Consider the following 20183-nt stretch of genomic DNA (forward strand, 5'->3'; position numbering starts at 1 on the left):
TCGGTCCAGCGCTGCTGCTCCTCTCCCGGCTCCATTGTTTGCACAAGGCACTGACAAAGAGGCCTTCTTGGAATTAGAGCTTGTTTCTCAAGGACCCAGGCGCGTGGGGCAGCTGTGGTCTCCCGGGGGACACAGGTCAGGGCTGCATATTTCTGGTTTCCTCCCCCCACCCTGGGAGGTCCTCGCTTGCTTGCATGCTTTTCCCCCTCCACGTGGGAGGGAAGGGCAAGGGTTCCAGCCCAGGGGTGCTGGGTGCGGGCCTTACCCCCGCGGCTGAGAGGCGCCGGCGGCGGCCTCGGCGAGGCGGATTCCCCGCATTCCACAAGCGCCCTGGAGGGGGAGCGAGAGCCAAGCAGGCAGCGGCGCTCCGGCCCGGCCTGCGCGCACGCCCCGGTGCCAAGACGGCGGCTCGCAGCCACAGCGCGGCCGGGGTTTCGTAAGCGCCGGTAGAGCCCCTTTCCAGATGTGTGGGAGGGCGCCCGGGTCCGTGCGGGCGGGAGAGCCGGCGCCCTCTGCCACGCAGGCCGGGAGCGCGCTGCACCGCGGAGGGAAAGGCGCCGGGGGTCTGGGAGGTGGGCCGGGGCCGCTCCAGCGCAACCCCGGGGCTGCCGGTGTGCGCGCGGGGGCGGCGACCGCTCCTTGCTCTCCGCAGTGAGCCGGCTGGCGTCCCTGCCACCAGCTGGCCCTCTTCGTGTTTTGTGGCCGTGAACCAGCCAGAAATGACGAGGCGGCAGAATAAAAACCCAGCCTCCCGCAGCCAGAGCTGGGCCCGTTCCCGGGAAGATGAGGGCAAGCCTGTGCCGCGTCGCGCCCGGAAACCTGGCGCACAGGCCCAGCGCCCGCCCGGAGACAATGCGGGCAGCTCGCCCAGGAGGCGGCTGGCTGCCGGGCAGCCCTCGGGCCGCACCCTGGCCTGGATGGAAGGCTTCCGAGGGCCGGCCGGTGGACGCTGCAGTGCTCTGACTCAGGCCCTGGCCTCGCCCGGGGCCGCCGGAGCTGGCACACCCGAGGCTGGCTCAGCCCGCAGGCCTAGCCAGAGCTGCTGCCAAGACGGAAGCTCAGGCTCACTGCTGCAGGAGCGCGTGTGAGAGGGCACGTGTGTGCGTGCACGCAGGTGCGCCTGCGTGTGTGTGCATGAGAGTGCGCAGTGTGTGTGTGCACGCAGGTGCGCTTGTGTGTGTATACGTGCGCGTGTGAGTGTGCGCGAGTGCGCAGTGTGCGCCTGTGTGTGTGTGTGCGTGAGAGTGTGCAGTGTGTGCGTGCACGCAGGTGCGCTTGTGTGTGTGTGCGTGAGAGTGCGCAGTGTGTGTGTGCACGCAGGTGCGCTTGTGTGTGTATACATGCGCGTGTGTGAGTGTGCGCGAGTGCGCAGTGTGTGCGCCTGTGTGTGTGCGTGTCTGCATGTGTGTGTGCACGCAGGTGCACATGTGTGAGTGTGCGTGTGAGTGCACAGTGTGTGTGCGTGCATGCAGGTGCGCCTGTGTGTGTGAGGGCACGTGTGTGCGTGCACGCAGGTGCGCCTGTGTGTGCGTGAGAGTGCGCAGTGTGTGTGTGCACGCAGGTGCGCCTGTGTGTGTGTGTGTGCGAGTGTGCAGTGTGTGTGTGCGAGTGTGCAGTGTGTGTGCGAGTGCGCAGTGTGTGTGTGCACGCAGGTGCGCTTGTGTGTGTATACATGCGCGTGTGTGAGTGTGCGCGAGTGCGCAGTGTGTGCGCCTGTGTGTGCACGTGTGTGTGCGTGTCTGCATGTGTGTGTGTGCGGGTGTGCAGTGTGTGTGCACGTGTGTGTGTCTGCATGTGTGTGTGCACGCAGGTGCACATGTGTGAGTGCACACTGTGTGTGCGTGCACGCAGGTGCGCCTGTGTGTGTGAGGGCACGTGTGTGCGTGCACGCAGGTGCGCCTGTGTGTGCGTGAGAATGCGCAGTGTGTGTGTGCACGCAGGTGCGCTTGTGTGTGTATACGTGCGCGTGTGTGAGTGTGCGCGAGTGCGCAGTGTGTATGCGCCTGTGTGTGTGCACGTGTGTGTGTGTGCACGCAGGTGCGCATGTGTGAGTGTGCGTGTGAGTTCACAGTGTGTGTGTGTGCACGCAGGTGCGCCTGTGTGTATACGTGCGCGTGTGTGAATGTACACGTGAGTGCGCATGTGTGTATGTGCGCGCGTTCACGTGTGTGTGCACGCAGGTGTGCGTGTGCATACGTGAGTGTGCGTCTGTGTGAACTGTGTGCGCACGTGTGTGCGCATGTGTGCGCGAGCATGCGTGTGTGCGTGAGTGTGCATGTGAGCGAGCATGGGCGTGCACTCCCACGCTGGCGAAGGCAGGGTGGCGGCACTGGAAGGGAGAGCGGGGGAGGCAGGTGAGCGAACTTACTTCCAGGACAACCTTTCAGTTTTGGGGAAAAAAAAAAAAAAGACACAGAGCGATCCGGTTCTGATTTGGAGATTTGGAGAAAAGGCATTTATGTATTTATTTATTTAGGTAAAACAGCCTCCTCCCTGCGGGGGGAACCCGAGGGGCCCACGAGCCCCGAGCAGCAGCGCCCCCTGCTCTCGCTGGGCCCATCCGCAGCGGCTGACAAGGTGACAGGCGGCAGAGCGCCGCCTCCGTGGGCAGCAGGGTGGTAAAAGGAAATACAATAAATAGCAGCTCCATTCCTGGCTGCGCCCCCCAGGCCCCTCCTCTGCGGGAGAGAGTGTGTGGGGCAGGAATCCATGTGCTGCTGCAGCAGGTTTAAAAATAGCAGCCGGCGTCGGCCCTTTCTTACCTTCCAGAGCGGCCTCGCTACCGGCTGCTCAGCCCCGGGCCGCAGAGCCGCTGCCGGCGCCTTCTCCCCCCTGCGCTGGAAGCAGCACAGGCGGCGCGCACGCGCGCGCGCTCACGAGCGAGATCCATCTTCCCCGGGGCGGGCTCCTGAGCCCAGCTAGTTTCAAGCTAGGCACGTCCGGAGCTAGCTTGCATTGAAAGTCCATTGTATTTAATGGGGTGTTAACTCTGTTTATTCTCCGAGACTCGGGCAGTAATTTTACACTCCGCAAAACCAGCAGCTTGAGCCTCGAGTGGAGCTGCTCTCTCCCCAGCCCCCACCTCTGGCCCTGCTTACTCTTGGGGTTCAGGTAGCCACAGGGGGTGTGGCCCGGGGCAGGGGAGCTGCGGGGGGGGGGGGCCTTGAAAACCTGGCCTTCGAGTGATGCGAGGCAGGGCTCTGAAACTCGTGGGCATGCACTTTGCTCATCTGTTAAATAGGGTTTTAATCTGCACTCTGGACTTCCAAAGACTGTGGGCCATACACAGTCTTGTAGTGTCGCGGGGATCAGGACCCCCGGCTGGGTGGGAGAGACCCCCGGCCCAGTCCCTGCTGCCGTCTTCCTGCGTGTGGGAATACAACCGGGAGACGCAGTCGGGGGAGGGGGTGAGCAGAAACCAAAGGGCTAGCCTACAGGTAGCAACCTCGCCCAGGCTGAGCCTTTGCTTGGGGTTCGCGGTGGTGGTGCTCGGAGCAGGCCTGATTGGTTGTTCAAGGGAGGCGGGGTGGGGGCGGGGCTGCAGCACCTGCAGCTTCCAGGAAGTTAGCTGCCAGGTGAGGGTGGGTGTGCCGGGTCTGTGGCCGCTGTCGATGGGCTCCAAGGTCATGGGCTTTGGGTGCTGGGTGCTGGTAGTGGGTTGCTGGGTCATGGGCTTTGGAGTGCAGGGGCTTGGGTGCTGGTAGTGGGTTGCTGGGTTCCACAAAGATCCCAGGCACCACCAGGCCTGGGGAGTCCACTCCTGTCCGCGTCTTCCCGGTGCTGTGTGAGCCCCAGCTCCACCCCCCCATCCGCGGCGCGTCTCCCCACTCAGCCCAAAAACCCCGACGACCAGATGATCCCTCCCGCCGGGGACCTCCAAGCCTCAGCCCCGAGACTCACAGACATCACTCTCTGCCTGCACCGTGACCCCCAGGTTTCCTACTTGGCCCAGGGACCCTCCAGGGCCCCTACCACTCAAGCGTCCCCTGCCCTGGGCTTCCCTCCTGCGTGCGTCCAGCTCGGGCCTCGAGCTCCGGGCCCTCCCTCTCGGCGCTGCCTGATCTCCAGCCAGCTCCCTCCTGCCTCCTCCATCTGGCTCCTGCAGAATCCTCAACTCAATTTGTGCACAATTAAATACATGTTGTCCCCGCCCCGCGTGCGCTGAGGCAGGCCCGGGCTCGGTGGAGAGCCCCGCTGCCCACTGCAGCGAGCGTTCAACACAGTCTCGCCGCAAGTGCGCTGCTCCAATGGAGCCCATAGCCGTGGTCGTGGCTTTTATTTTTTTTAAAGAAGTGTTTATTTATTTTCATCTACTTGAAAGGCAAGCGAAAGAGAGAGAGAGATCTCCCATCTGCTGTTTTACTCCTCAAATGCTCAAAACAGCTGGAGCTGGGTCAGGCCGAAGCCGAGAGAGAGAGAGAGAGAGAGAGAGAGAGAGAGAGGTCTTCCATCTGCTGGTTCACTCCCCAAATGGCTGCAATGGCCAGAGCTGGGCTGATCCGAAGCCAGGAGCCTCTTCTGGATCTCCCACATGGGTACAGGGGCCCAAGGACTTGGGCCATCTTCTACTGCTTTCCCAGGCCACAGCAGAGAGCTGGATTGGAAGTGGAGCAGCCAGGACTTGAACCGGCACCCCTATGGGCTTCTGGAGCTACAGACAGCTTTACCTGCTGTGCCACAGTGCCAGCCCCCCTCATCAGACCTGGGCTCGGGAAGAGGTTGGAGTCTTTCTTTTTAATTAAAAACATTTTTAATTCATTTGAGACGGAGACAGAGCTCCCACCCATGGCGTCACTCCCCGAGCGCCCACATGGCTGGGGCTGGGCGAGCAGCCAGGAGCCCAGTCCAGGTCTCCCACCACTGCTGCCCGCTGGGTCTGTGTGAGCAGGACGCTGGAGGCAGGACTGGAGCCCACGCACTCCGCTGTGGGAGGCAGGTGTCCTAACCACTGGGCTAAACACCCACCCCCACCAGATTCCTTCCGCTGGGGCTCCACACCCAGCGGGGCGTGACTGGGGCTGCCCCCCACCCCCCCAGTCCCAGCTTTCCTTCATCCTGCCCCTCCATCCGGAACAGGCTGAGCCTGGGCTGTGCGCCAACCCCGCCAACTCTGCACTCTGCACCTATGGTCTCGATGGCTGAAAACAATCTAGAGGAGGAGAGCGCTGGTGCCGCGTGCGTGCCGCGTCAGGGTCTGCACGTCAGCCATCGAGCGGGGCCGTGCGCCCCGGTCTCCGCCCGCTCTGTCTCTGCCGTCTCCAGGCGCAGCCGAGAACTGGGGACCCGCGCGGCCGGGAGCGCTCACTAGCCGGCCTCCCACAGGACACGCCTGCCACGCCCTGCTCCACGCCAGTGCCTGTCCCCGGCTCTGCACGCGCCCATCTCTTCCTTGCTAATTAGATCCTCCTGCCTTCAAGCCTTACCGGTCCAGGGCCTTCTAGAGTCTTCCAGGCCTGCGCAGCCGGCGGTCTCTCATCCTCCTCCAGCCTCTGCGGACACGCGGAGTAGAGGCTCACGCCCCAGGTACCCGGTCACTTCTCTGGGGGGCTTTCCGACTGGGAGCGCTGTGGGCACAGGGGTGGGTTCCTGTGCACCTCCCATTTTTTTTTAAAGATTTATTTATTTATTGGAAAGGCAGAGTGATAGAGCATAAGAGACAGAAACAGGTTTTCCGTCTGCTGGTTCTCTCCCACATGGCTGCACCAGCCGGGGCTGGGCCAGGAGCAAGAACTCCAGCCTGCTCTCCCACGAGTGTGGCAGGGGCCCCAGGACCTGGGCCATCCTCTGCTGCCCCCCACGCAGGATCAGAGGCGGGACTCAATCCCAGGGCACCCCCACTCCTGAGCAGCTGCCTAACCTGCCACGCCACAGGCCCCCTGGGAACAGGCCGATTTTACCCACCTCCGCTGGTTTCCGTCTGCGCGGCACTGGAGCCAGGCACCGACAGCTCCCCCAGACCGCGGAGAGTGGTACCCCCAGACTGCGGGGAGAGGCACGCCCAGCCCGCTGGCCTCCTGCCCTTGCGCTGTCTCACCTGCCCCTCCCCCCTCCCGCTGCCCTGAACCCTGAGTGAGAGCTGGATCCGAGCAGGGGATCCCCTAAAATCCCTTCCAGCTGTCAAATCTACTGGCTGCGTTTTTCCCATAAGCCCTCGGGGAGGTGAAAAGTCCCAAGCTGACCTCCCAGGAGGAGCAGCCGGTCAGCCAGCCTCCCGGCCCTGCAGAGGCTGGGAGAGGCCTCTGCACCCCGCCCTCCTCATTAAGCAGCTCAGCGGCCCAAGGGGAGGTTCCATTACTGCAGGTCGGCAGACCAGGAAAATGAGATCCAAGGAGGAACGGGATCCACCCCAGCAGAGACGCGGCTCCAGGGAAGCCATTCACACCCTAGTCTGTGTGAGCAGGGCTCCCGAGGACCACAGAGCACCCATGATTCTCAAGCTTTGTGTCTGAATCCCCTGGAGATCTTGTTAAAAGCGGTTCTGACCCATTCCCTGGCGCAGGGCCCCCGATTCTGTGTTTCTAACAGGCTCCGCCTGCACTAAGGATGCTCCTTCCTTTTTGAATAGGAAAGCAGTGTACAACCTGTGCGACTGTACGTGACCGCCCTGCCAAGCACACAGCTCACAAAACAGCAGAGCCAAGACTTCCACTGAGGTCGAAAGTCCAGGGCCCTCCAGGCTGACCCAAGACTTGGCCAAAAAAGCACCTCTGCCCTGGGAATGTGGGCCCCTGGGGAGCTGGAGGGAGTCTGATAAGGGAAAATCTGTACTAAAGAGGAGGGAAGCTGTTCTCTGCTGGCCAGGCCTGGGGGATGCCCGCCCAGGACAGGAGTCCTGTGGAACAGAGGGACAAGGCGAGGCAGCTGCGCTGGCGGCCCAGGGTGGAGGATGAGCCGGGAGCAGGGTGTTCTAAGGCGCTGAGAAGTGGGGTGGTGCTCCTGCGGCGGGGAGGCCGGGCTGGGGCTGCAGCCTGGGAGGCCTCCAGCCCCGGATCCTCCCGCCGCAGCTGCGCTGGCTCAGCGCCGGCGTCTGTGTGCCTGGAACAGCCTGGCAGTTTGCAAGGAACTCTCTGCACCCGGCCGCGCCTCTGGCCTCCCCAGGGTGATTACCCAAGAGGCGCAGGTGCTCCCTGCCGTGGCGCTGAACCTGACATGATCTGTCTGGGGGAGCTTGTGCCCATGAGAGAGCTGCGCACACACCAGCGCCCGGGGTGCGGCGTGGACCTGCAGGAGGTGCGGGGGTGGGGCAGCGGGCGCTCCAGGCGGGCACAGCGGTGCACTTGGGGGCAGAAACTGAGCCGACACTGGCTGAACCCTCACACGTGCAGGGCGCGGTGGAGGCTGGGGGTGGATTGTGGCCCGGGGGTGCCTGACACCATAGATGGGGTTTGACCCTCTGTGGCTTAGAGGTCCCACCTGGTCAATCGCTGAGCCCTGGGTGGTGATGCAAGCCCACGCCCAGCCTCTGTAGGGGCCTTGGTGTCCCCCTGTGAGTGGGGCTGGAGCTGAGCAGATGCCCACAAGGGCGGCCCTGGTCCCCACTCCAGGCCTGTGCCACAGACAGGTCAGGTTGGGGCCAGCAGGCCCAGGGTGGGCTGTCCCCCAGGGACCTTTGCCCTGCTGAGCACAACCAAGGCAGGCAGAGCCCTCCAGGGCCAAAGTTAAGGGCCCTGGAGTTGCTGGCCTGGTCCCTGAGGCCAGGGGTGGCCCAGAAGCGTCTTCCCTGGGGCAGGTCCCCCAGGGCAGGGCCTCAGGGTGGCCCAGAACTGGAGCAACAGGATGAGGTTGGTGGGCTCTGCACGGGGCTCGGCGTGTCCCAGGCAGGACAGCTAAGGGCACAGTGGCTCCACCGCCTCCCCGGCCAGCACCCCCTCCTCTGCACGTTCTGGAAACTCGGGAGCGAGAGACCTGTGATGGGCGTAGGGGCGTAAACCCGGCCAGCAAGGGCTGAAGGGCATGGCCGTGGAGAACCCTGGCCACCCAGGAGGGCAGGGGGAGCTCAGAGGCAGAGCGCACGCAGGGGCTCACAGGAGCAGGGGGCAGAGCCGGATCCGCAGCCCGGTGCCACGTCTTCCTTCTGCCGTGCGGCCCCCGGAGTGCTATTTCCAAACACAGCCATTCCGTCTGGCTCCTTTAAAAAATGATTTATTTGAAAGGAATGACAGAGAGAGGGGGGGGAGGGAGAGAGGGAGAGAGAGAGACTAACTTCACTGCCAATGCCCACAGTATCTGGGCCTCCCATGAGGGTGGCAGGAACCCAAGCACTTAAGTGCTTGCTGCCTCTCAGGCGCATCGGCAGGAAGCTGGATGGGAAGTGGAGCAGCCGGGACTCGAACCCGCACACTCAGATGCGGGACGCCAGTGCCCCAGGCAGCAGCTGTGAACCTGCTGGGCCACAGTGCCCACCCCTTCTGGAAGGGAAGCAGCACCTTGTCCCCGCTGCCCTGCCAGGATGAGCTCTCTTTGTGTCTTTCACCATTTCTCCCACAGGGGCACTGGCCCCTCCCCTAGGGCGGGCATAATTAGCAAGACACCGCAATGACTTCCTTGGCCCGGGAGACCCAGCTGAACTTGAATCTGGCAAACAGTGACTGGCTTTTTAGCATCAGGACGTCCTTGCAACGTACGGGAGCTGCTTCTACGAAAGATGTCCTGCTTCTGTCTACAAAATGTCACTTCCCTGGGGGTCCTGTTATTTGATTCTGCGACGCTTCCCATCCCCCACCCCCATCCTAGCTAACCACTCCCCTGGGAAGAGCTAGAGAAGGTTCCGGAAGGACACAGGCTCTGCATTAGGATCCTGGGGGCTTTGTCGGGCAGCCCCTGAGGGCCCCGGCCCTCTGCCTCCACCCTGGCCGGCCGCAGGCCCCTGGTGAGGCAGGCGGGTGTCAGTGACTCCCTCTGGGCCCCCCAACGCCGGGGAGCTGTTCCGGTCCCTGTCTCTGTCCTGCCTTCTCGTTTTCTGTTCTCACCACCCGTTACTGGCACTCCGCCACACGGCCTTGTGGATGAGCTCCCAGGATGCCACCAACGGTTCTCTTCTCTCCAAAGCAGGGCTTTAGGAAGGCAGGGCAGCCGTGCCTGCCACACCGCACCTGCCCGGCTCTCACACCCAGAGCCTGGGGGTGACCAGCCCCGCGCCACCAGCGGAGGCGCCCAGACTCTGGGACAGGAGGACAATTAAAGAAGGAAATGTCCTAGGATTTCGCCTCTGGCGGCTGTGGGTGTTGTTCAGTGCCTGTTTGGTGCTGATGGGGTGCAGAGGAAGAGTACCCACCCCCGCAACAGCTCTCCACAGCCAAAGCTGGGTCAGGCTGAAGCTGTCAGGAGCCAGGAGCGCCATCTGGGTCTCCCATGTAGGTGTCCATCACCTGCCGCCCCCCAGGAAGCTGGAATCAGCAGTGGAGCCCAGGCACTCACCTGGGGTGTCCCAAGTGGCAGCGTGACCCACTGTGCCCCTGCGCCCACCCTGCCAATTCCTTGTAATAAGTATCTGCACATATGAAGGGTCTTCAAAAAGTTTGTGGACAATGCATGTCCTGGACAAACGGTGCACACAGCACACTTCTGCCGCGGGTTCCCGGTCCCTGCACAGCCCCGGCCGACACCACCCTCTTCCTTCCTCTCCCGCCCCGCCTGGCTGTAAGAGGAGGGCTGGCCTCAGAGTACATCCCCTCCCAGCCTCCCGGGAGCCAGGCAGGTGACAGCCATCGCCTGCCCTCTGCCTGGCCTCTGGTGGCCACTGGCTTAGGCTGGGGCGGGCTGATCAATCCTTAGAGAGCTCTTGAACAGGGAGACGGAAGAGGGCTAGGACGTGGGACAGACAGCATCAGGAGGAGCACACACATGGGCGTGGAGTCCGGCACATCCCACAGCAGCTCTGGGAACGCCCGAGTCGTCCTAGAGTCAAGAGGGCTGGGGCAGGTGGACCCCCTTTCTCCCAGCCACAGGGGGCGGAGCATAAAGGTGCAGGCACCTCCTGCTGTCTGGTGGCCTGGCTGTTGGAAGCAGAGGCACAGGTGGGCAAAGGCAGGGGACTGCAAGGGGCCGTGTGGCGCAGGTCAGGGGAGTGGGGAGGGCAGCTGAGGGTCTGGCCTTCTGGGGGGCTGCCCCATGTTCCCTGGAGGAGGCGGTTACACTGCACCCCTAGCTCTGCAGTCTCTGGGACTAAGCCTTTGCCCTGAGAGTAAGAGGCGGGTTGTGCATGTACCCTGACCAATCCACTCGCTCGGAGGGGCAGTCCCAGGGCCTGGGGCGAAGGCTGAGTCCAGGCTGGGAGAGACCCGGGGTCCCAGGCTCAGCTGCCGCCCCTCCTTGGACTCAGCGGCTGCTGGGCTCTGCCCTGCTGGGCCAGCTGTCTGCCTGCACTGACCTCTGTGGGCAGCAGGCGCCTTCTGAGCGCGAGCCCGTGATTATGCCCACGAGTGTCCAGCCCCACGACCCAGTCACCTCCAGCCCGTTTTCCAAGAAGGCAGAGACTCAGAGAGAGCAGCGGCTGATCCCCATGTCCATGGTGGTGTGGGGCGGGGGGCGCTGTCCTGCTGGGATGGCAGCCTGCCGGGGACCTCTGTGCCCCTCTGCCACCTGGCAGCTCCCTGGGCAGGCCTTGTGTGCCATCAGGGGAAGTGAGCCACCCTTAACCACCCTTGCCGAGTCGGGACCTCCTCATCAGCTTTTTTTTTTTAAACAATGAATGAACTTTTTAAAATCAAGATTTATATATTTATTTGAAAGACACACAGAGAGAGGGAGAGACACAGAGAGAGGACTTTTCTGTCTTGTAGTTCACTCCCCAAGTGGCTGCAACAGCCAGGGCTGGGCCAGGCCAAAGCCAGGAGCCAGGAGCTTCTTCTGAGTCTCCCACGCAGGTGCAGGGGCCCAGGCACTTGGGCCATCCTCCACTGCTTTCCCAGGCCATAGCAGAGAGCTGGATGGGAAGTTGAGACGCACACCAGCACCCACATGGTGGCTTTACCTGCTGTGCGCCAGCGCCCGCCCCTGTGCGTGCTTATTAAGCTGGGTGTCTACTGCTAGAGACAGGCCGAGCCCTAGGCTGGGGAGAGGAGTCAACGGCGTGCTCTGTGGATGGACAGGGGCACCCGAGGCGGCTCCAGAGCCTTCCCGAGGGGGCGGGGCCTGCAGCGCCACATGGGGACCAGGTGGTGGACAGGGAGAGGAGTCCAGCTCGGGCCTCAAACATCTCCCAATACCTGGCACCTAACATCGCATTGTAATTTGGTTTTTATTTTTCTTCTAGAACCTTCCTGGCTGCAGGCCCCTCACACCTCAATGCAGCCGGCTGGGCGGCCAGCCTGCCTTTCCCAGTGACTTCTGCCAGGGCTTCCCATCACCTGCAGGGGGACAGGCTCTGTCTCTCTGGGCTCTGTTCCTCTGGGCGTCCAGGCCTTGTGCTCTCTGCTGGGTGGGGCCCTGTGTCCCCCAGGAGGGCCCTGCACACAGCAGCTGTTCTCCTGGGCTGGGCGCAGCCTGGGCACAGGGCACGGCCGAGACCGGTTCTGGGCCTGTTTTGGACTTGAGGGTGGGTGTCCCTGGGGGTGCACAGCGGACCGGAAGCAGCAGTGGCAGGCAAGCCCTTTCCTGATGGAAGGAGAGCTACTGGGCGCGCCTGCGCTTCGCTGAGGGCCTCGGCCTCCCTCCCGGCATGGGCCTGGCCTCATTCCCTGGCCAGCTGGGGCAGGCCCCAGGCCCCAGCATCCGGCCTCAGCCTGCCAAGCCCGAAGACTGTGGGCAGAGTTCAAGAGCTGGGTGGGCTCCGGGCAGCATCGCTGCCTGCAGCAGCTGCGGCGGCTCTGGCGGGAGCCCGTGGTTGTCAGCACAGAGGCCGTGGACCGCAGTGGCTGTGGTGTGCGGGGCACCCCTGGGCCAGGGGTGGGGGCAGAGGTGCACACAGGGGTAGGGTGGGGGACGGGCAGGCCCCTTCCCTCTTCATTTCCCAGGCCGGGTGGGCTGAAGCAGGAGATAGCCAAGAGAGAGGGCAGGGTCGGGACGTGGGCAGCACACGGCGCCGAGCAGGACTGAGGAGCCCCCCCAGGGAGAGTGGGAGAGAGCTGCACACAGGGACCGGAACAATTAGGCTGAACCCTGGCTGACGCACGGGAAATAGGGGTGTTGACGGGAGCTTCATCCTGGAACTCCACCCCGGTCCCTGACGTGGGTGCAGGGGCCCAAGCATTGGGCCATCTCCGCTGCTTTTCCCAGGCCATTAGCAGATCAGCCATGAGCCGGATTGAAGTGGAACAGCCGGGACTCGAACCAGGGCTCTGAAATGGGATGCCGGTGTCACAGGTGGCAGCTTAACCTGCTGTGCCTCGACACAGGTCCCCCAAATTAAAATACTTTTACAAGATTCAAAAGGACACCCAGCGTGTGATTTTCTTGTTGCATTACCCAAAAGTAGGAAAATTCAGAGATTCAGACAGTGGGAGGTCATGGGACGGGGGAGGGGAGCAGGATTTCAATTTCAGCGAAGAAGCAGTTCTGGACTGGGTGTGGGGGTGAAGGTTACACCATGGTGTGAGTATCCTCACTAACCACTAAACGGTGAAGATGGTAAAGTTTACGCTATGTACATCTTAGCACGATTAAACAGAAAAACATTAGGGGGGCCTGGTTTCAACGTTAGGGGGCCCTGGTTTCGAGGTTAGCAGCCCATGTGGGAGCGTCTGGTCAAATCCTGGCTGCTCCACTTCTGATCCAGCTTCCTGCTAACGAAGGTAGTGGATGATGGTGACCCAAGTACTTGGACCCCTGCCTCCCACGTAGGCGTTCCCAGCTCCTAACTTCGGCCTGGCCCAGCCCTGGCTGTTGCGGCCATTTGGGGAGTGAACCAATGGCTGGAAGCTCTCTCTGTCTCTACTTCTTTAAATATTTTTAAAATAAGTAGACAAAAATAAAAATTTGAAGTCCAGGGCAAGAGGGCACGAGAGCCACCTTGAAGGCGCTCGCCCGGCCAAGTCTGGGACCCTGAGGCGGGGTCACGTCCTGTATTGCTCGTGCTAGGGTGTGGGTGTGTGCCTGCTTGCTCCTGGAAAAAGGCCACTCTTCCCAGCATTCTGAAACTCGGCACCACGGCTGGCCTCCCCGGGAGTGACTGCCAGGCTGGCCTTCCACACCCAAGCCTTGCCCGGTTCATCAGGACCCCGAGAGCGATACAAACGTAGCTCGCTCCTCCCACGAGCTCCCTGTGGGGATCTGCGCGAGCCAGTGGGAAGCCAGAGCCCTCTCCCCTGGCCTGCAGCACGCGGCACCTGCTGCCATGTCCATCTGGCCATGCCACGGTCACAAGGGGAGGTTGGTCTGCCAGGACCCCCAGGTCCTACCTCGGCACTGTGCCTGGAACTTCCACCTCCTGGAGACCAGTGCCACCCGCCTTCCTACGGCCAAGGACGAATCGGGGCCTTCCTAGGTGACACAGAAGACGAGGGTGGGCTGGCCCACTGCAGAGGCTAGGGGGAACCTGGTGTGAGCCTGGCAGCCCCTGTCGTAGTCCGGAGCTGGGCCTGCCAGCAGGGAGACAGGCCTGGGGCTCCACGATCGTCACCCACAGTGTGTGGCTGGTGCCATGGGCAGACAGGGCCACAGCTCCCACCGCACAGATGCGGAGTCAGGCCTGCTCCATCCGAGCGCCCACGGGGCAGCCCCAGGGGCAGCGGTGAAGGCGGGAGAGCTGGGAGCAGCCAGCTCTGGGAAGGCTGGGGAAGGCAGGCATCGTGGCCCAGGGCATGGGGCCGCCGCTAGGGACCCCCGACCCCGTAATGGAGCGCTGCTCCGAGTCCACTTCCAGCTCCCTGCTACTGCGCCTGGGAAAGCCCGCAGAGGGCCGTTACCCACGCCCGGGGCTCCACCCAGCCAAGCTCTCTGCGGCTGGGGGCTGCACACTGCCACGCCCACCCTCACACCAGGGAGCCGCCCGGATGAACCTCTTCTCTTTTCATAGAGGAAGGCTGCAGAGACGCCGCCATTGCAGGGACGAAGCCTGACTGGGTTTCGAGCACTTTCCAAAGAAGTCACAGAAATTGCTTACTATGAAAACATATTTCAACATCCATGCAGGCGCTTCGCCACGGCTCATTTATCTCCTAGGGCCGTTTCTTCCACAGACGCTGTGGAGCCCCTTCCCATGGGCAGAAGGGGCGGCAGCCCCTGCCAGGCCCCCAGTGCCGGCCTCTCGGCTCAGCGGAACAAGCCCGTTCCCCGCCCCCGACCCCCGCCTCCTCCGGCCTGGGGGAGGATCCTGTGGGCTCCACGTACAGGGATTAAGGCTTAGCCGGCTGTGACTGCGTGGCCATGTGGGCTACTGGGCCCTGGCGTGGGGGACAGACGTCTGGTCAGGAGCTGCTGGGAGGTGGGCATGGGGGCCTTGCAGCCTGTGCCCTCCGAGGGTCCCCAGCCAGCCCAGGCGGGAGTGGCAGCTGGGTCTGGGGGCACCCTGAAGGCCAAGGAGTGCCAGTTCCTGGGTCATTGCCCGCACAGGTGCCTGGGCTCAGAGACAGCACACGTCCTGAAAATGCCACATGGCAGGTCAGCAGCAGGGCAGACACGGGAACAGCCTCCGGCCTGGGCCCCCGCTGGCACGGACGGCTCCAGCCAAGGCTCGGCTAGGGACAGGGCCCCGCCCAGCCACTTCCCGGCAGTCCCCTTTCTCCTGCCTCCCAAAGCCAGCAGGTGGGGGCCTGCAGTGGGGAGCCATCTCATTTGAACCCTGGGAGTGTGGATGTGGGGTAGGACCCAGCTAGAGCTCAAAGTGGGTTCAGTGGTGCTGGACACGCGGCAGGGGCCATCGGGATGTTGAGAGAGGGTCTCTGGGCCCAGATGGAGGTCAGGCAAGCGCCTTCAGGGGGCCGGGGTCTGGGTCCGTCTGGGTGTGAGACGCCCTGAGCAGTGTTGGGCCAAGCATCCAAGCCTGGTGCAGAGAAGGAGTGGGGGCAGAAGAGCCAGGGTCTGGGCGTCATGGTGCAGGGCGTTGAGCCACTGCCTGCAACACTGGCATCCCTGAAAAGCACTGGGTCCAGTCCTGGCTGCTCACTGCTGACTCAGCTCCCTGCTAATGCACCTGAGTATGGTAAAAGCGCTTGGGCCCTGACCCCACGTGGGAGACCCAGATGAAGCTCCTGACTCCCGGCTTCGGGTCCACCCAGCTCCGGCCGTTTGCAGCCCTTTGGGGAGTGAACCAGCGGATGGAAGATCTCTCTCTCTCTCTCTCTGCCTCTCACTCTCTGTAACTCCACCTCTCAAATAAATAAATAAAAGCTTAAAAAATAGAACCCAGTGTGGCCTTCCCCACTCTGATTTTGGGGGGGCAGTGGGAAACAAGGCGCCCCCAAGAGGAAAAGCCCGTGTGCTGCACTGCCATTCCCCTCACTGCCCAGAGACAGAGCCAAGGAGAGCTGGGGGGCAGGATGGGGCAGGGAGAAGCTGGGGGGGGGGGCAAAGGATTGGCCCCTTCCCGGCCCAGCCGGCCCGCTGCAGCCTCCTCAGACCATGGAGCCACACACTCCACCCTGTCCTGTCTCTGCCGCCGCCCAGGGAAGGCCCGGGCTGCATTCCCAGCACGGACCCTAGAGAGCCGCTGACCGCCTGTGTCCATTGTGCAGACAGGGACAGTGAGGCCTGGGGAGGCACGGCTTGCTCCACCTGGGGAGTTAGCGGCAGGGCTAAGACCACAGCCCCGTCCTGTGCACAGCCTGCCTTCCTCCCCTTGTCTGATCTGAGCAGGGGGCAGGGAGGCAGCTGGCTTGCCCCCTCCCCGCCCCCCCCAAGGGGCCCAGGCCTGTCTGAACAGGCCCAGCAGGATTGCTCTGGCCAGAGCTGCCTTCCCTGCTTCCCCAGGGCTGCCCCAGCCCGGGCCCAGGGCCCCGAGGTCCAGGGAACCGCACTCTGTTTATTTTCCACTGCCTCCTGCATGCACCCTGTGGTTTCTGCTGCAGTGGGAACGGCGGGGCTGTGCTGGGGGCGCAGCTGTGCCGTGGGAAAGCGTGGGCTCTGCATGGGGGCTGGAGCTCAGCAGACCCCGGGGTCCTGATTTCCCAGGCTGTGGCGCTGGGCCCTGATGGTGGCCAGATGTCCGGCTGCCCTCCAGAGGGGTTCTTCTAGTGCACACGTCTCAAGTTTCTATTCCATAGGTGGGGAAACTGAGGCAGAGCCCACTGCAGAGCTGGGGCTGGAAGGAGGCCCCTGGCTCCCAGCTCAGGGAGCCGCCCAACGGCCTGAAGCCCCCGCATTCCTCTGGGCTTCTCTGGGTCACCCAAAGCCCCGAGGTTCCCATGCTTTCTCTGTGGGTGGGGGCAGGGTGCATGTGCTGCAAGCACTTGGCCTTCCCCCACCGTGCCCTGGCCGCAGCCCAGGCTCTGGGCAGGAGGGAACTTGGGAAGGGGCCGCCCCCTGCTCTTGCTCTCCCTGGGGTCTCCTTGTGTCCTGGCTGCTGGGGGAGCCAGCCAGCCCGAGAGGCCCCTGAGGAAGCCACGAGGCTCCGCCCCACGCTGGCTCGGCCAGGCCCAAGGCATGGGAACCAGCACTTGGATTGAAATTCCAACTCCTCTGCCTGCTGGCTGGGCATCCCAGCTCTCTGGGCCTCAGTTTCCTGGACTGTAAAATGGGCTCAGAACAATCCCCGCTTCGCAGAGGCGGAAGGGAGTGGGAGCGCCGTAGGAGCCGTGAGGTGCTCAGCCGTGTTGCCTGGACCAAGCTAAGCGTCTGTAGCCGTGTGGGGCACTGAGCGCTCCCTGGGGAATCCTGACCCTCTCTAGCCAGAGGTGGTGGCCTGGTGGGTGGCCCCACTTTGCAAGGGCCTCGATATTCCTGTCTCCAGCCTCCACCATCTGTCAGGCAGGTGACCTTGATCTTGATTCATCTGTGGGACAAGGGCAGGGAGTTCAGATGAGGGTGGGGGATCCCGCCTGTCTAGGGGGGAGTCCTGGGAAGCTGCTGCGGCTGGGGGCGGGGGCGGGGTCTCCGCAGCTCAGGTGCCAGGCTCTAATCCACTTAGTGCCTTTCGTGGCTGTTTTTCTAGAGCAGGCGCAGGGCCTCCTGATGAGACTGAGACAGGCGCTTCCTGGCCCTGGTTCCTGCAGCCCCTGGGTTGCTCCCCCCCGAGGGGGCCAGGCTGCAAGGTCAGGCTGAAGCTGGCTGACCTTGAAGGCCTCCCTGCGTGCTCCTAGCTCCGTGAGCTCCAGCACGTTAAAAAGCTGTTAAAAGCGCCCGTCTGGTTGGCTGCCCCTGCAGCTCTGCGATCGATGGGTGGGAGGGGGTGTCGGGGCGGGGGCCAGCGCCACGAGGCAGACAGGGCTCTGTCCTGGGGCCCCAGGCCCACGAGGCCGCCTGGCAGCCGCCACCCTTCGCTTCCCACTCAGGGCCTGACAGTGGAAGGAGGACAAAGAAGGCAGGGGAGGTTGTGCCCTGCACACTCTGTCTCTGTGAAGGGCGCCCCCCACAGTTGTGCTGTGACCCACACCCAGGCTCACCCTGAGAGCTTTAGGCAGGGAAAGCACTAAGCCTGCCCAGGAACCTTACCGTAAAATATGGCTACTGTTGGTTTTCAGAAGAGAGAGGCATTTTATTTTATTTTGTTTTGTTTTTTAAGATTTATTTTATTTATTTGAAAAGTGGAGTTAAGGAGAGTCAGAGCCAGAGAGAGAGAGAGGTCTTCCAACTGCCGGTTCACTCCCCAAATGACCACAATGGCCAGAGCTGAGCCGATATGAAGCCAGGAGCCAGGAGCTTCCTCCAGGTCTCCCACGCAGGTGCAGGGGCCCAAGCACTTGGGTCATCTACTGCTTTCCCAGGTCATAGCAGAGAGCTGGATGGGAAGAGGAGCAGCCGGGATTAGAACCGGTGCCCATAAGGGATGCCGGCACTGCAGGCCGGGGCTTTAACCTGCTGCGCCACAGCACCGGCCCCTGGGAGGCATCTTAAGCATTTTTTATTCTATTTGTTTGAGAGGCAGAGAGACCAACTATTGCTGTTCCACACCCTCAAATGCCTGCAATGGACCAAGTGGTGCCAGGCTGAAGCCAGGAGCCTGGAGCTCCATCGATGACTCCCACGTGGGTGGCAGAGACCCGACCACTGGAGCCGTCACCTGCTGCTTCTTGGGTGTGCACAATCAGGAAGCTGGAGCCGGGAGCAGGGAGCAGAACTGGGACTCGAACCCAGGCACTAGGGTGTGGCGTGTGTGCACCTGCTGTGCAAATGCCCGCCCCCAACAGGGCTATGGTCAGCTCCATGTTCTGCTGACGGGTGGGGCGCAGAGGTCACGGGACCTGTCCAAGGCCACCCAGCTGGTGGGACAGCATCTGGGGAATCCCGGAGCTCTGGCCTCAAGCTGCTGTGTGGCCTTGGACAAGCCCTTTCCCTCCCTGGGCCCACATTTCCTTAGGCCAGAGGTCTGGGGACAGGGGTGGTGGACAGCGGGGGAGCAGGGGTGGTGGTGGACGTGGGCCCTTTATACACCGCCGGGAGAACAGAGCTGCAGGATCCCACGGCGGCTTCCTGGGCTGCCCCCACCTTGTATGCACCTGCAAGCCCACAGAGACTGATAGCCGCCGGCCCCCATGCCAGGGGGCCCCGACCATCCTCCCTCCACAGCCTGGCCTCCCTGGGGGAGGGGAGATGAGAGACCCAGGTACGCCCCTCCCAGTCCGCCCTGGGAGACCACAATGACCAGCGAAGGCCACCTTCCCGGGCACTTTTCAGGCCGGGGCCACCCGCCCTGCCCCAGTTGCTGCCTCCCAGCTGTGTCCCCAGGGCTCAGCGCCCGCCATGGGGGCCTCCTGCCATCCTCACGCACACCAGGCCCGCCGCACACAGGTGTGCTCCTGCTGCCCCGTCCCCGCGGCCGGCTCCTTCGTGCTCTGCTCGGCTGCCAGGGTCTCACCCAGGCCCGGCCCCCAGCCCCTGGCCCTGCCCTGTTGCGTTCCACAGCCTCACCGCCTCCTGGCGTACTGCGATGCACCTGTTTGTGCTGGTTTTCTCTTTCTCCTCGGTACCTGGTGTTTGGTAAACATGCGTGGCATAATGGTTGCACAGGATTTCCGTGAGCAGCCATTTCTCAGAGCATCCGCTCATCTGTTTAGGGCCTGGAAAGGCAGCACTGGCAGCCACAGATGGAGTCACACGTGTGCCCCGTCCTTGCTGGGCGGCCTCAGCTTCCTAAGTGCATCCTGCCCCCCTGCCTCGCGGGCTGCAGCATGGGGACCGGGGATTTCCAGGAAGGGGGGCCTGGTGGCGTGACCTCAGCCCTGGCTGGGACTCGCTCCACCTCCCAGGGCTCACTTCCTCCATCCCTGACATGGCAGACGAAGCATGGGAACCTTCTAGAAAGTTCACCGGATCCAGCTGCTGCCTAATCTACAGCAAGGACCGGCCTTCACTCCCCGGCTGCAGACCAGGGGCCCACCCCAAAGCAGAAGCCAGCAGAGCCAGCAGGGACCTTGGCAGGCAGGGGGGCCTGTCCAAGGATGCGCCCCTCCCCCCGCGGCAGCCCTTCACGGAGCACCTGCTGTGAGGCCAGCACTGTGCAGAGAGCTCCCCAGAGAGCACAGTGCCCTGCTGCTGTGAATGCAGGCGCTGTCGGGTGCGTGCACCTTGTCCTCGTCTGCTCCCCCCCGGGTGAGGGGAGGTGGGCCCGGATGCAGAGCTGAGCTCCGGTCCGGAACAGTTTGAGTCCAGGAACCCCGTAAGCATCCGATGAGCGCTATGGGCCTTGAGACACAGAGAAATGACACAGCTGCCCACAGTCCCCTCCGGGGAGGGGCTTGCCACCCGTAACTGCTGCTGCCCTGAGGTCTGGGGGGCGTCTGTCCCGCTGGCTGCATGGGCAGATCCACTCACTGCCATGGTCATGTTTGTTTGTTTGTTTGTTTTTTGACAGGCAGAGTGGGCAGTGAGAGAGAGAGACAGTCCACCCTCCAATGGCTGTTGCGGCTAGCACATCACGCTGATCCAAAGCCAGGAGCCAGGTGCTTTTCCTGGTCTCCCATGCGGGTGCAGGGCCCAAGCACTTGGGCCATCCTCCACTGCACTCCCGGGCCACAGCAGAGAGCTGGCCTGGAAGAGGACAAAATCCGGCGCCCCAACCGGGACTAGAACCCGGGGTGCCGGCGCCGCAGGCAGAGGATTAGCCTATTGAGCTGCGGCGCCAGCCGGTCATGGTGTTGTCCACAGGATGG

General features: G+C 63.1%; 1 long non-coding RNA gene across 1 annotated transcript; it reads right to left on the reverse strand.

The window, feature by feature from the left end:
- Window positions 1-4273: 4273 nt before the first annotated feature.
- LOC149123212 (uncharacterized) lies at window positions 4274-6151 on the reverse strand. Its single transcript, XR_016218427.1, has 3 exons — window positions 5902-6151; window positions 5424-5564; window positions 4274-4594 (listed from the first exon to the last, which is right to left on the reverse strand). It is a non-coding gene; the product is annotated as an uncharacterized LOC149123212 (long non-coding RNA).
- Between the last annotated feature and the right edge of the window lie 14032 nt (window positions 6152-20183).

Source organism: Oryctolagus cuniculus, chromosome 12, assembly GCF_051225735.1.
Source record: "Oryctolagus cuniculus isolate XC-2025 breed Fujian yellow rabbit chromosome 12, ASM5122573v1, whole genome shotgun sequence".
Taxonomy (NCBI): Eukaryota; Metazoa; Chordata; class Mammalia; order Lagomorpha; family Leporidae; genus Oryctolagus; species Oryctolagus cuniculus.